Here is a 14,629-nt window from a genome sequence, read left to right on the forward strand (position 1 = left end):
CCTTATGATTTATATTGATATATTGACCATCAATTGTGTTGTAAATGTTGTACCTTGATGAACGTATCTTTTCTTTTATGAACACTGAGAGCATATGCACCAAGACAAATTCCTTGTGTGTCCAATCACACTTGGCCAATAAAATTCTATTCTATTCTATTCTATTCTATTCTATTCTATTCTATTCTATTCTATTCTATTCTATTCTATTCTATTCTATTCTATTCTATTCTATTCTATTCTATTCTATTCTATTCTATTCTAGATATCTCAGTATCCGTTTTGCAGCTTGCCAATGCCTCTCAGTTGCTTCTGCATTTTTTTTTTTAATTACAGATCCCTTTATTTTACAAATGACTTAAGCAGGTATAGTTAAAATAAAACAAACATATGCTAAAAATTTTGTCCCAACTTAATTATACTACAATCATCAATTCCTAACTTCCCGAAAACAATCAAAAATAATACATCATAATCATTCAAAAACAGTCTGATAACTCTTAGTCTGATATCTACGTTGAATATAGTCAATCCATTTTTTCCATTCCTTTAAGTATCTTTCTTGCGTATTGTCTTTCAAAAAGGCTGATATCTTCGCCATCTCAGCCAAATTGGCAACTTTCAATATCCATTCTTCTATTGTAGGTACTTCTTTTTTCTTCCAATATTGTCCTATTAGTAATCTTGCTGCAGTTATTAGATTTAAAATCAATTTAGTCTCAATTACTGTACAATCCATAATAATTCCCAACAAAAAAAATTGCGGCAGGAACTTTATCTTCTTTTTCAAAACATTTTGTAAAATCCACCAAATTTTTATCCAAAAGGCCTTTATATCCTTACAAGTCCACCAAATATGAAAATATGTAGCATCATCACAATTACATCTCCAACATTTTGCTTGCATATCTGGGTAATTGGCTTATTTTACTAGATTGGAACAGTTTGTATCCTCTAGGTTTTTTTTTAATTTGCATTTATATCCCGCCCTTCTCCGAAGACTCAGGGCGGCTTACACTATGTCAAGCAATAGTCTTCATCCATTTGTATATCATATACAAAGTCAACTTATTGCCCCCAACAATCTGGGTCCTCATTTTACCTACCTTATAAAGGATGGAAGGCTGAGTCAACCTTGGGCCTGGTGGGGCTTGAACCTGCAGTAATTGCAAGCAGCTGCTGTTAATAACAAACTGTCTTACCAGTCTGACCCACAGAGATTCCATTAAACATTAAACATGGAATAGGAACTTCATCTGACATAGTGTTTTGAAAATGCCAGCAGCAAATAATGTTTAGGTTTTGAAGAAAGTAGAAAGACAATCAGTTTGGTACATTGATTAAGACAGCCCGTGGAAGCAGATTCTGGCAAATTAGTTGGGCAATCTTGTCAAGAATGTAGCAGGGAGTTATCCAGGCAATTGCCAAGTATTAAGACTGACTCAAAGGCAAGAAAGGAAAGGAAAGAGAAGAGGGGAAAGGAATGGAAAGGAAAAGAAAGAAAAGGGGGAAGGAAAGGAAATGCTTGTTAATAGAGATTTCTGTGAAATTTCACCCCTCAATTGCTGATTCCCTCTCCTGCTCTTATAATTTATAAGCCTGATGAATGGTGTTGTCCTTTTTAACATGGTGCTAAATAAGGGGGGAAATGTGCATTTGCTTGACTTTCTTTCCCCATCCATTACACCTTGCTTGCCAACAACAGCAATAGCATCAACAGAAATAATCACTCACTCTCTCAGATGTGTGGAGTGCAACTCTAACCCTTTAAAAAAAAAGACAGATTATATCTCCAGTGGGATTAATGTGTCTCCACCCCATGAATTTAACACACTAATATTTACTTGAAGACACACCTATAAAAAATCAAATCTACCCTGGGACTATAAGGAAGGAGCTTGGAAATACAAATATATTATTCTCCATAGTTTCCCAGGAGTTTTCTACAATTTGTCCTCTCCTCAAAATATAGGTGATTGCATAAATGGGTTTGCATATTTAACGATCACAAGACAGCTAAGTATTACATAATGTTCCATATTTGTTATTACTTCAAACACACTTATCAAATTGGCAAACACTGCACAAATTTTAATGCTAATATTAGCTCCATCGCTGTATAATTATAATCACACATGTCAACTGAATGAATTGCTTGGCATTTCATTACAGCAAATTTTGTGGCTACTTAATCCTCCTTAGCAAAGTTGCAAGTGACATTTGAAGATTCATCAATATGCACATGATAAAAACCATAGGCTTGCGCATGTTACAAGAAATATCCAGTGAAAAGAATGGGGTGCAACAGGTTTTGATAAAAAGGATAAAAAAGAAGCGGCATTTTAAGAGGAAGAGTAAGAGGAAGTAAAATGTTTGCAATGTTTGCCGTATCAATGATGGCATATCAATGATCAATGATCTACCCTCCATTTCCACATTACCATGACATCATAACTTGTTATAAATAGAAAGATCTCTGCTGGGCTTTTTGTGGAGTCCTCCTAACTCTTCTTCAGTTCTGCTTCTTTGAACTAGCTGGAGAGATTTCAGAGGCAACTTCAATCATGCGGTTTCTTTTCCTCGCCTTTGCTTTGCTGCTTCTCTTCTATGTATCTTCAGGTAAGAAGGGGCTGAGTAAACTGGGAAAGTGGGGGAAATAGAAGCAGAATGGGAAAAAGAGAAAGAATGAAAGAAATAAGGTTTTTTAAAAAATTATTCCCACTTTTGAGGGTAATTCACAACTTAAATCACATATGGCTGGTTTCACAGCATTTAGAGGCAAGTCCGAAGAACAGATGGACAACCCTAGATAAGTGGTTTAATCAGACCAGCTGTCCTTCTCCATCAATCTTTCTGCTAATGGACCCACTTAGCTACTAGGCTCAAAATTTTATTGCTTGTTAGATGATGAAAGAATTAATACAACGGTGTTGATTATGTGAAAATGGACTTGTGAAACCCATTAGACCATACTAAAATGAATCACTGTTCACTACTGGCAAATGCCTGGACAGATCCCTGCAATTTTTTTGGCAAGATTTGGAAATGGTCTGCCATTACCTCCTTCCTATGGTTGAGAGGGAATAAGTGGCACAGGATAAGCCAGTTGGTTTGCGCCAAAGGCAGATCTAGAGTTTATGATCTCCAGGTTTCTGACCTGGCATATAACAACCATGCCAAAGTGGCTCTCATTGACTTATCTACAGACCTTATTTCTTTAGTTGCAGGAAGGTATGATTATTCCTTTTTAAGAGGGTTGTTGGGGATGGTAGGAAGGAAGTGTTCCCAGGAAAAGTCAAAATGGTAAGAATAAACAAGTGACCAAAAGCCTGTCCCCCTTTTCATGGGAGTTGTCAATGCCATCAAGTTCCCCCATACCAGAATAGAATAGAATAGAATAGAATAGAATAGAATAGAATAGAATAGAATAGAATAGAATAGAATAGAATAGAATCCTTTCTTTGGCCAAGCGTGACCCAAGAATTTGTCTCCTGTACAGAAGCTCTCAGTGTACATACAAAACAAAAGAGTAATAATAATCATAATAGCGATACCAATCAGAGAAGGTAGTAGAAAAGTTGGAAAGGATAACACTAATATAACCATACGACATGGGTAAATATACTTAGACATATGACAGCACTGTGAGAATTAGGTGTTCCAGCAGAATGAAGAGGGTTAAAAACTGTCTTTGAGTCTAGTTGTTTTGGCAATGCTCTGTAGTGGCATCCTGAGGGGAAAAATTGAAAAAGTTTATGTCCAGGATGTGAGGGGTCTGTCTATATTTTCACAAATATGCTTTTCCCCTGGGGTTAGAGAGAAGTGTGTTATATAAAACAAGTTACATGTTGCTCTAGGGCAGCTGATTTTTTTGTTGCAGGTTCATAGCAGTATCTATGTCTAAAGAGAATTTCCTGGTTCTTCCCAGGAACATATTGATGCATCTCAGTATCCTTAAGTCCATAGCATTAAAGCTGGGCATTTAGGGCAGTTTCTGCTTGGGGTTCCCTTCATTTTTAGATCTTAAAATTTGCTACTTATTCATTAGATTTTCCTACTGCTGCAATTGATACAGGCTTCCTTTCCATTGCTCAACAGCCAATCTTACACATTCCCAACAGGAAATATGAGATTATCGCTAAATTCCTCAAGGTTTTTTTTTTTTTTGCAGAAAACTCAAGCTTAACTGATTTTCTTGTTGTATGTTGACAGTAGTGTCCTTTGCAAGAGCTAAACAGCTATGAAATATGCTGGCTAAAAAGGTCAATAAAATAAACTTTCTTCTCACCTTTCATTGATTTATTGAAGGTGAGACATAGTATTGTGTTTTGATGACAACTGTTCACTCGAATATTTTTTCATAAATACAGGTCAATTATTTGAATGTATGAAGGATGGTGGTTTCTGTCAGACTGGTCTTCACAAAGAATGCGAGTATGGAAGTCTCCCATACAACTGTGGCATTAATGCCATCTGCTGCAAGCGTGGACCGGTGAGATCCATTTCTTTCTTAGTTATGAGATAAGAAGTATATGGGCAGAGCATCTCTCTACTGCAAGCATTAGATGTTTGCAAGATAGTAAGAGTTTTCTCTATTTTCTACCACTTATTGGTCATCTTGATCTTTACAGCTCAGTAAAGTCTGGTAAACTCTGTTGAGAAGCACCATCTGCAGTATAAGAAAAAGGAATCTGACTTGGTTTTTTTTAACAATTGTCCATTTTGTTATTTAATATATCCTTACCTGAACCATGAAAACTTTTTCAGATGATCCAAATATGCTAGCAAATGAAATGAGGCAGATAGCAGTACAATAAAGGCTTATCATTCATTAATCTTTCCCTATTTTGGAATACCGTTTTAGACAGACTTAGCATTAAAGCCCACATTGGAAATGCAGATGATAGCTATTCCACATTTATCAAGCCAAGTTTTGCTATTTCAGTATAGTAAAACACCTGCATAAATCTATTGTCATGCTTATATATACTTCATGTGAGCTGATTCCATAAAATCATCCCCCATTCCTTTAATTTTTGCTCATTTATTCTTACAATTGGATTGTATTAGCTATCAGGAACCACTGATGCCACAGTTTTAAGATATACACTTACTGATGATCCCCAAGAATCAGCCTGTATCAATAGGTGATATACCACATGAAAAAAAGCATTAAGAAATGAGTAATTTTTTTCTATGTTTACCAATTAGTAAATTGTCATCAAGGTCATATAGCTGCCTTCCTTGCTCTCAATTATGGGAATCAGATTAGACTGAGAATTCAGTGTGAATAAATAACAAATCTGTGAACACTAGAAGCAAATAAAATTATAACCAGAAGCCAACAAGAGTTCATTAAAAACAGATCTTACCAGAGATTCAAGCAGAACCTCAGTGTGATCTTCAGAGGAACCAAGCATAGCTTGTCACATTTGAGAAACTGAACAATAGAAACAATAAGTAATTAAATGACTAGATTCACCATCAAATCTTAAATTGTGCTCTCTCCCCCAACTTGTCTATACATCTATCCAGACAAAGTCATATCCATAATAAAATCTTCTATTTCTTTTCTGCAGTGAAACCACCACCAACAAGCACCTGTGAAACCCTGGGAGGTTATTGCCATGTTCCCTAACAAGAACTTTGCCTCTCTAGTGTGGAATATTCAGCAAATGTGATATTAATGGAAGATGTTGAAAACTGTTATATAACATCAAGCAGTGAAGCAACATTGTAATTAAACAATTTAATAAATTTGGATCAAATATTTGAATTTTGTATTGCGTTTTGAAAGCGTCTGCTGCAAACGGTGATCTGAATCTGATTACTGGGTTTGGAATCCTGAGAGATCTTTTGGCTACACTGCTATTTTTATGAAATGATGAGCAATTGCACTCATAAACTTTCATATGTTTGGGGGGGGGTTCATGAGAATGCCTCCACCTCATTTCTAACATATGCATGAAGAAGCTTAAACTTTTCCTTAGCTAGTCTCATGGTTTTCCCCATTGAATAGGCAACAAGATCTAGTATTGCTGTGGGTGTAATTTTGACCAGCTTTACAGATGTCATGGTCAGTTGATTGAGAGGTGTGGGATAAACCCAAATTAGGATGGATCTTTCCCTCTCTTCATCTTTAGTCTTTGGACATGACTTTCAAGAACTGCAATGTAAATAAGTAGGTTTTAGAGCATGGGTGTCAACTTGATTCTCCCCCACCCCCCGACTCAGGAATGCCAATTTGATGGCAGCAGGTTTTATGTTGATAGATTTCTGTTGGCCAATGTTTGGTGAGTCACACTTTAACTTGATTGTAAATTAGGGCCTTAAGTTACATTCCAGTTGTACCACCACAAGTTAAATTGTTCCTATGAACGCATACAGTGTATACAGTATCTGGAGTTTCTAATGCAAAAGCCACCCTGAGTTCAAGAAGCTGATTTCCATAAGCCCTTTCTATAAGAAGCTGTCCAGCTCTTTTTGTACTTCATTCGAAACAAGCCTGTTATGAAATGGGGGATCCAAAAAGTTCATTTTCACCCTCGTGTCCTTTGCCAAAGGAAAGAAGATCAGGTTGTGGCCACATGAGAAGAGCTTTATAATTTATAAAGAAACTTCAGCCATATGTATGCACACATTGTGTGATATAGGTGCCAGAATTTAATCACTGATAAACTACTGAACTCAGAGCCTTGAGAGATGGCTTGCTCAGAAGCTAATAGTTCTTCCCCTCACTTCCTCCACAACACATTACGCCCAGGTTCCTCAAATTTGGCAACTTTAAGACTTGTGGACTTCAACTCCCAGAATTCTCCAGCCAGCCAAGTTTGAAGACCTCTGCATTAAGCACTCTCCTTAAGGCGCATGTGAAAGGAACTGTGAGAATTTCAACAAACTCATTCTCTGCTGAATTCACCTTTCTAACAACCAAGATCCTGTCCAGCTGTAGAGATTGTAGTAGTCATCTCAGCGTGACTGCTTGGTACCTTCCTTTTGGGCCCAGTAGATCCAGTTTCTTTCTCTATTTGAGTCTTCTTGACTTTTCAAACCTTGATCTTTTTCCAATTGTTTCACTAGTCAATTTCATGATGATGAAGCTGCAACATTTCCTTTTCTCTGTGGGCCAAGAACTGCCCGGCCCTTTTGCACCTCTGAGCAGGAAGTACTGCAATCGGCAATTGAGCAAAACTACAAACTTCACCTAGGACAAGAAGTATCCAGTGAACACAATGGGGAGCCTTGAGTTTTGATAAGGGAGGGGAGGAGGAGTTTTAAAGGCGAGTAACAGGAAATACATGTTTGCAATGTTTATCACATCAGTGATCTATACTACATTTCCACATGACACCATAACTTATTATAAATAGACAGATCTGGTGGGCTTTTTATGGAGCCTTCCTAACTCTTCTTTGGTTCTGCTTCTTTGAACTAGCTGGAGAGATTTCAGAGGCAACTTCAGTCATGAGGTTTCTTTTCCTAACCTTTGCATTGCTTCTCCTCTTCTATGTTTCTTCAGGTAAGAAGGGACTGAGTATTAAGAGGTTGTATAGTGTATTAGTAGAAATAGACTCAGAGACTGAACTGGTTAAGGATTGTATGATTAAGTGGGCACAAAATTTTCAGCAACCGATAATGTTGGAAACTTGGGAAAGAATTTGGGTGAGGAATGTGAAATTTACACAAGCGCAAAATATGAGAGAAAATTTTTATAAGATGTTTTATAGATGGCATTTAGACCCCAAAAAGTTGTCATGTATGTATTCTAATGTACAGGCTAAATGTTGGAGATGCGATTGTGAAGATGCCACTTATTACCATATATGGTGGACTTGTAAAAAAGTTAAAGCATTTTGGATTAAAGTATGGTGGATCATGCAGAATATTTTGAAAAGAAGATTAAGTTTACTCTGCAGTTCTTTTCTCTATTTGAGTCTTCTTGACTTTTCAAACCTTGATCTTTTTCCAATTGTTTCACTAGTCAATTTCATGATGATGAAGCTGCAACATTTCCTTTTCTCTGTGGGCCAAGAACTGCCCGGCCCTTTTGCACCTCTGAGCAGGAAGTACTGCAATCGGCAATTGAGCAAAACTACAAACTTCACCTAGGGCAAGAAGTATCCAGTGAACACAATGGGGAGCCTTGAGTTTTGATAAGGGAGGGGAGGAGGAGTTTTAAAGGCGAGTAACAGGAAATACATGTTTGCAATGTTTATCACATCAGTGATCTATACTACATTTCCACATGACACCATAACTTATTATAAATAGACAGATCTGGTGGGCTTTTTATGGAGCCTTCCTAACTCTTCTTTGGTTCTTCTTCTTTGAACTAGCTGGAGAGATTTCAGAGGCAACTTCAGTCATGAGGTTTCTTTTCCTAACCTTTGCATTGCTTCTCCTCTTCTATGTTTCTTCAGGTAAGAAGGGACTGAGTATTAAGAGGTTGTATAGTGTATTAGTAGAAATAGACTCAGAGACTGAACTGGTTAAGGATTGTATGATTAAGTGGGCACAAAATTTTCAGCAACCGATAATGTTGGAAACTTGGGAAAGAATTTGGGTGAGGAATGTGAAATTTACACAAGCGCAAAATATGAGAGAAAATTTTTATAAGATGTTTTATAGATGGCATTTAGACCCCAAAAAGTTGTCATGTATGTATTCTAATGTACAGGCTAAATGTTGGAGATGCGATTGTGAAGATGCCACTTATTACCATATATGGTGGACTTGTAAAAAAGTTAAAGCATTTTGGATTAAAGTATGGTGGATCATGCAGAATATTTTGAAAAAGAAGATTAAGTTTACTCTGCAGTTCTTTTCTCTATTTGAGTCTTCTTGACTTTTCAAACCTTGATCTTTTTCCAATTGTTTCACTAGTCAATTTCATGATGATGAAGCTGCAACATTTCCTTTTCTCTGTGGGCCAAGAACTGCCCGGCCCTTTTGCACCTCTGAGCAGGAAGTACTGCAATCGGCAATTGAGCAAAACTACAAACTTCACCTAGGACAAGAAGTATCCAGTGAACACAATGGGGAGCCTTGAGTTTTGATAAGGGAGGGGAGGAGGAGTTTTAAAGGCGAGTAACAGGAAATACATGTTTGCAATGTTTATCACATCAGTGATCTATACTACATTTCCACATGACACCATAACTTATTATAAATAGACAGATCTGGTGGGCTTTTTATGGAGCCTTCCTAACTCTTCTTTGGTTCTGCTTCTTTGAACTAGCTGGAGAGATTTCAGAGGCAACTTCAGTCATGAGGTTTCTTTTCCTAACCTTTGCATTGCTTCTCCTCTTCTATGTTTCTTCAGGTAAGAAGGGACTGAGTATTAAGAGGTTGTATAGTGTATTAGTAGAAATAGACTCAGAGACTGAACTGGTTAAGGATTGTATGATTAAGTGGGCACAAAATTTTCAGCAACCGATAATGTTGGAAACTTGGGAAAGAATTTGGGTGAGGAATGTGAAATTTACACAAGCGCAAAATATGAGAGAAAATTTTTATAAGATGTTTTATAGATGGCATTTAGACCCCAAAAAGTTGTCATGTATGTATTCTAATGTACAGGCTAAATGTTGGAGATGCGATTGTGAAGATGCCACTTATTACCATATATGGTGGACTTGTAAAAAAGTTAAAGCATTTTGGATTAAAGTATGGTGGATCATGCAGAATATTTTGAAAAAGAAGATTAAGTTTACTCCGCAGTTCTTTCTATTAGGAATAATTATGGATTGTACAGCTGTAGAGACTAAATTGATCTTGAACTTAATAACAGCCGCAAGACTTTTGATTGCTCAATATTGGAAGAAAGAAGAATTACCTACAATTGAAGAATGGACACTCAAAGTATCAAATCTGGCAGAAATGGCTAAAATCTCTGTTTATTTGAAAGACTATACACAAGAAAAATATATTTTAGAATGGAAAATGTGGATTGATTATATTCAAAATAAGTATCAGATAAAAAAATATCAAATAGCATATGAGTAAATTTAGGAAATATTTTGTATTAGATATATTTCTGAAGGAGAGGGGAATTGAGAGTGTGATTAAGTGTGGAGTGACTAGAGATTATAATTTAGGAATTATTTTGGATTATGATTGTTAGTTTTGATACCCTGCATTTTGTGTTGGGAAGTCGGGGTGGGGGTAAGGGGAGGGAACTGGGGGTTTGAGGGTAGAGATGGAGTGATGGTTAATGTACAGGATTATTGAAGAATTAATGTAGGGTTGGGTCTGCCCAGTTACCATTTTAGAACGGTGGGGAGGGAGAAAAGAGAGAGTAGGAGGTAGGAAAGAGGAGAAGAGGAAGGAAGAGGGGTAGAAGAGGGAGAAGGAGTGTAGGGTGGAGGGAGGAGAGGATGTAGATAAGAGAAGGAGAGGAAGGTTTGGAAAGAAGGTAGAAGAAGGTAGAAGAAGGTAGAAGAGGGAGAAGGAGTGTAGGGTGGAGGGAGGAGAGGATGTAGATAAGAGAAGGAGAGGAAGGTTTGGAAAGAAGGTAGAAGAAGGTAGAAGAGGGAAGAGAGTTAAAAAGGGGGGTGGTGACTGGGCAAGCCCGACTAATTGTATATAATTGTACATTGGATGAATTATTTGATATGATTGTAAAAATAAAACTTTTTTATAAAAAAAAAAAGGGGACTGAGTAAAACTGGGTGAATAGAAGCAGAAGGGAAGAAAAAGAAAGCCTGATAGAAATTGGTGTTTTTTTAAAAAAAATATTCTCACTTTTTGAGGGAAATCCATGATTTGAATCACTCACAGCTGGCTTTACAACATTCAGAGGTGAATTTGAAGAACAAATGGACAGCCCTGGAATTTAGATAAGTACTTTAATCAGACCAGCTGTCCTTCTTCATCAGTATTGCTGTTAAAGGACCATCCCACTTACTAGGGTCTAGATCTGGGGTGGGTTCCACTTACCTTAACTATCGGTTTGCAACGGGAGTTCAGGCATGTATTTTTATTATGGATTGCACCAGTAGAGGCTAAACCAATTTCATTGTATACATGATGTACAATGACAATAAAGGCTATTATTATTATCATCATCCTGGCACATGTGTAGTAGCCTCCTGTCTTTCTGCTAGAAGTCACATGTACTTAAGAGGATGAAGATGAAACTATATTGCTATCCCACAATATCCTTTGGCAACCCACTCTTTTCTGGGCTTCACTAGTTCCCACATGCAATATTGTGGATAATGTAGTAGCATCCATGGGACAGACAAGAGGAATATATGAAGAAAATCTATAACCATTGTGTTTTGATGATAATTGCTCATTCAAATAATATTTTTTTTCATAAATGCAGTACAGCCTAATGCCTGTGTGAAATATGGTGGCTTCTGCCAGGTGGGCCTCAAGAAAAAATGTGTGTACGGAAATCTCCCATACAACTGTGGCATTAATGCCAAGTGCTGCAAGTGTTTCCCGGTGAGATCCATTTCTTTCTTAGTTGTGAGATGAGAAATACGAGGGCAGAGCATTTTTCTGCTGCAAAACTCTGCATAAGCATTAGTTGCTTCCAAGATCATAAACAGTTTCTCTATTTGCTATCAGCTATTGATCATCTGGAGTTTTATAGCTCATACCTGGGAAGATTAAATGGGAAGGCTGGGAATGACTTGTTAACTAAAGGATAATAGCATGGCTGGGGTCCACATTATAAATGCTATGAACTAAATGTCCATTTCCTCAATTCCCAAATTTCTTACAAATGTGTTTTGCCTGTAGGCTTCACTGAGATATGTAGGTAACTATTGTTGGATACTGCTGAGTTAGTTGATTTTTTTTTTTATCAAGAGAGATTCAAACTGAACCTCAATATGACCAGGCATAGCTTGTTACATTTTAGCAATTGGACAATAGAAACAATAAAAAATTAAGTGACTAGATTCACCATAAAATCTGAAATTGTGCTCCCCACCCACTTGTCTATACCTCTATCCATTGTTTTGGACAAGACAAAGTCACATCCGTAATAAAATCTTCTGTTTCTTTTCTGCAGCACCACCAATGACAAGTGCCTGTGAAGCCCTGGGAATTTATTGCCATGTTCCCTAACAAGAACTTTGCCTTTCTAATGTGCAATATTCAGCCAATTATGACATTAATGGAAGATGTTGCAAACATTTATGTAGCGAGCAGTGAAACAACAGTGTAATTAAACAATTTAATGAATTTGGATCAAACATTTGAATTTTGAATTGTATTTTGAAAGCGCCTGCTGTAAGTGCTGATTTGAGTCTGGTTAATGTGTTCCTATGAAACAATGAGCAATTGCATCGATAAACTTTTTTCTGCCTTTGAGCTGAAGAGATGGTCTTCATTCCATCTCCACTTATACCTGAGGGAATTTAAATTTGTCTTTAAATAACCTGCTGTTTTCCCTATTAAACAGTCAACGAGTCATTGTTTTCTTGCCATGGGATTAATCTTGGCCACCTTCACAACCATTCAGTTATGTACCTCTTGCCCAGTGTAGGATGGGGCTTCCCTTCCCTTCTTCTCTCCCCCATTTCTTGGGTACTACCTTGAAGAGCTCTTCTGCTTCATGTTGTGGGAGAGTCTGGATCTTTCAAACTAGACTTTCCCCCTATATCTGCCATGTCTTTAAGCCAATCTTCTGTTAAGAGAACCAGATTAGCCTGAAGAATAGTAGATCTGCAGTGGTGTGGTGCCTGCGGGATGAAACAGAAGGGACACAACTTGTGGTCTCTGTGTGTGTGTGCTTCACTGGAGCAATTCTCCCAATAGCCAGCATTTTTCTTTCTGAATGGTGTGGTGAGACAATTCCCCCCCCTTTCCCCACCAATAGGAAGAATATCAGAGAACCATCAGCCACGTATGATACAAGTAGAAGTTCCTCTGATTTCAATTATTTGTTACAGACATGGAGTTCTGTTACTGAAGTCTAAGTTCCTTAGTCTGCCTGGCAAATTCCCACCAGTTTGTATCATATCTTGATTATTTCAAACTCCACTCAACCTTCTGAGTTGTAAGAATCTGTAAACTATGGAAATCTAGGATCTGATTTAAATGAATTTAAAGGGCAATTCATTGGCTAAAATATAATGAATATTTGTATCTCTTCTTGTACTATTATTCATGTATATGAGATGGTTCACAAAACTTTTTGAGAGGCTACAAGAGAATATATACAGTATATAAGCATTTGAAGGAGAGGGACAAGAGAAGGTGACAAAGTATTGATTGAAATGTTGTTGTACAAGGATGGAGGTTGCCTCCTGAATTTATTACAGAAGTTTAAATTTGAATAATAACAAAAAGAAATAAAAATATTAAAAAATATAAACAATCAAAAAGCTAATGAAGACCTTTGACAGACCTCTTAAGAGATTATTGACAGTCAAACTACATAAAATATAAAGAGGAAATTGGCATATTGGAATCTTAGCAATTACTAAAATCTCATTTCTTGTGGCTTTGCCCATCTCATGATACTAATAATTATTTTCTGGATTGAAATTAAAAAGCTTTTCCCCAAAAAGAAATTAGAACTGCACATTTTAGAATTCCTGCAAAGGGAGGGATGTTTCTCATTTTTTTCTAGTATCTACATAACACATACGTATTTAAATATATACTGCCTAATGATTGTACGTTAGGAAAGATTTCTGAGGGAAAAGTAGATGGTGATACTGTTGACTGAAGAGATTGTCTCCAGGAGGGTGGGAAACTGCAGAGTGAAGTTTAGACTAAGACCGAGTAGGCACTGATCTCGGGGAGCACCAGTGATTCGCCTCTTTCTGAATCTTTCTAAAAATGCAAATCTTTCACATTGGTGAGACATGGCACTAGTTGGAGTTGGTGTGGCCTAGTGGCACCATGTACCTCTGAGTCAGCACTGGGAGACTTCAATAGGGATTGTGTGAGAAGGGCAAAAGATCTTCACTGGGGCCAACTCACTGTTCCCATGCATTAAGACATTCCCATAATTGAAACAAAATGGACATGATATCATTTCTACGTGTTCCATGGATTCTGCTCATAGAAAGCCAGAAGTATTTCACTGAACCAACCAGCAAGTCTTGGAGCCTTCTTGAAACGTTCCTTCCGATAATTTTTGAAAAAATATTATATATAATAAAGTCAGACAATTACTTCTGGCACCATCAGGTTGGCTATTTCAAGCAATTCCAGGTTGAGCTTGGTGACTCCAGTTCTATCTTAGCAAGTGAAAATAGGTAATGATTAATGGTTCATTTTTATCACACATTAGATATACCAGTAAGTTATATGCATATTGAATTAGAAGAGCAATTGTAGAGGTTATAATTTTTTGAGTATATTTTTGCTATGGCACATTGAAAGGGTTTTTAAAATATGAAACCCTTTTTATAAATGTTTTTGTAGGATTGAAGTAAAGTTGGAGAAATGAAGCATTTGATGCAGACATATACATTAGTTTCACTAGTTGTTGCTGTTTTTTCTTTTCAGTTTGCACTGAAAAAATATTTTAATTTTTTTCACATGCATCTATGCTCTTTAGTCTGATTATCAGTCTGAATATGACTGAAATACTTTACTAGCCCATGGCAAATACCAAGCCCATGGATTACAAAATCATTATTGATAACATCCAGCTGAC

At 36.9% G+C, this 14,629-nt stretch overlaps 2 long non-coding RNA genes across 2 annotated transcripts; both read left to right on the forward strand.

The window, feature by feature from the left end:
- The first annotated feature begins 2,359 nt into the window (after nucleotides 1–2,359).
- Nucleotides 2,360–5,772, forward strand: LOC131189060 (uncharacterized). Its single transcript, XR_009152891.1, has 3 exons — nucleotides 2,360–2,619; nucleotides 4,371–4,492; nucleotides 5,580–5,772. It is a non-coding gene; the product is annotated as an uncharacterized LOC131189060 (long non-coding RNA).
- Nucleotides 5,773–9,175: 3,403 nt separating this feature from the next.
- LOC131188766 (uncharacterized) lies at nucleotides 9,176–12,255 on the forward strand. The gene is made up of 3 exons (XR_009152828.1): nucleotides 9,176–9,322; nucleotides 11,330–11,451; nucleotides 12,026–12,255. It is a non-coding gene; the product is annotated as an uncharacterized LOC131188766 (long non-coding RNA).
- Nucleotides 12,256–14,629: the final 2,374 nt, after the last annotated feature.

Source organism: Ahaetulla prasina, chromosome 1, assembly GCF_028640845.1.
Source record: "Ahaetulla prasina isolate Xishuangbanna chromosome 1, ASM2864084v1, whole genome shotgun sequence".
In the NCBI taxonomy this organism is placed as follows: Eukaryota; Metazoa; Chordata; class Lepidosauria; order Squamata; family Colubridae; genus Ahaetulla; species Ahaetulla prasina.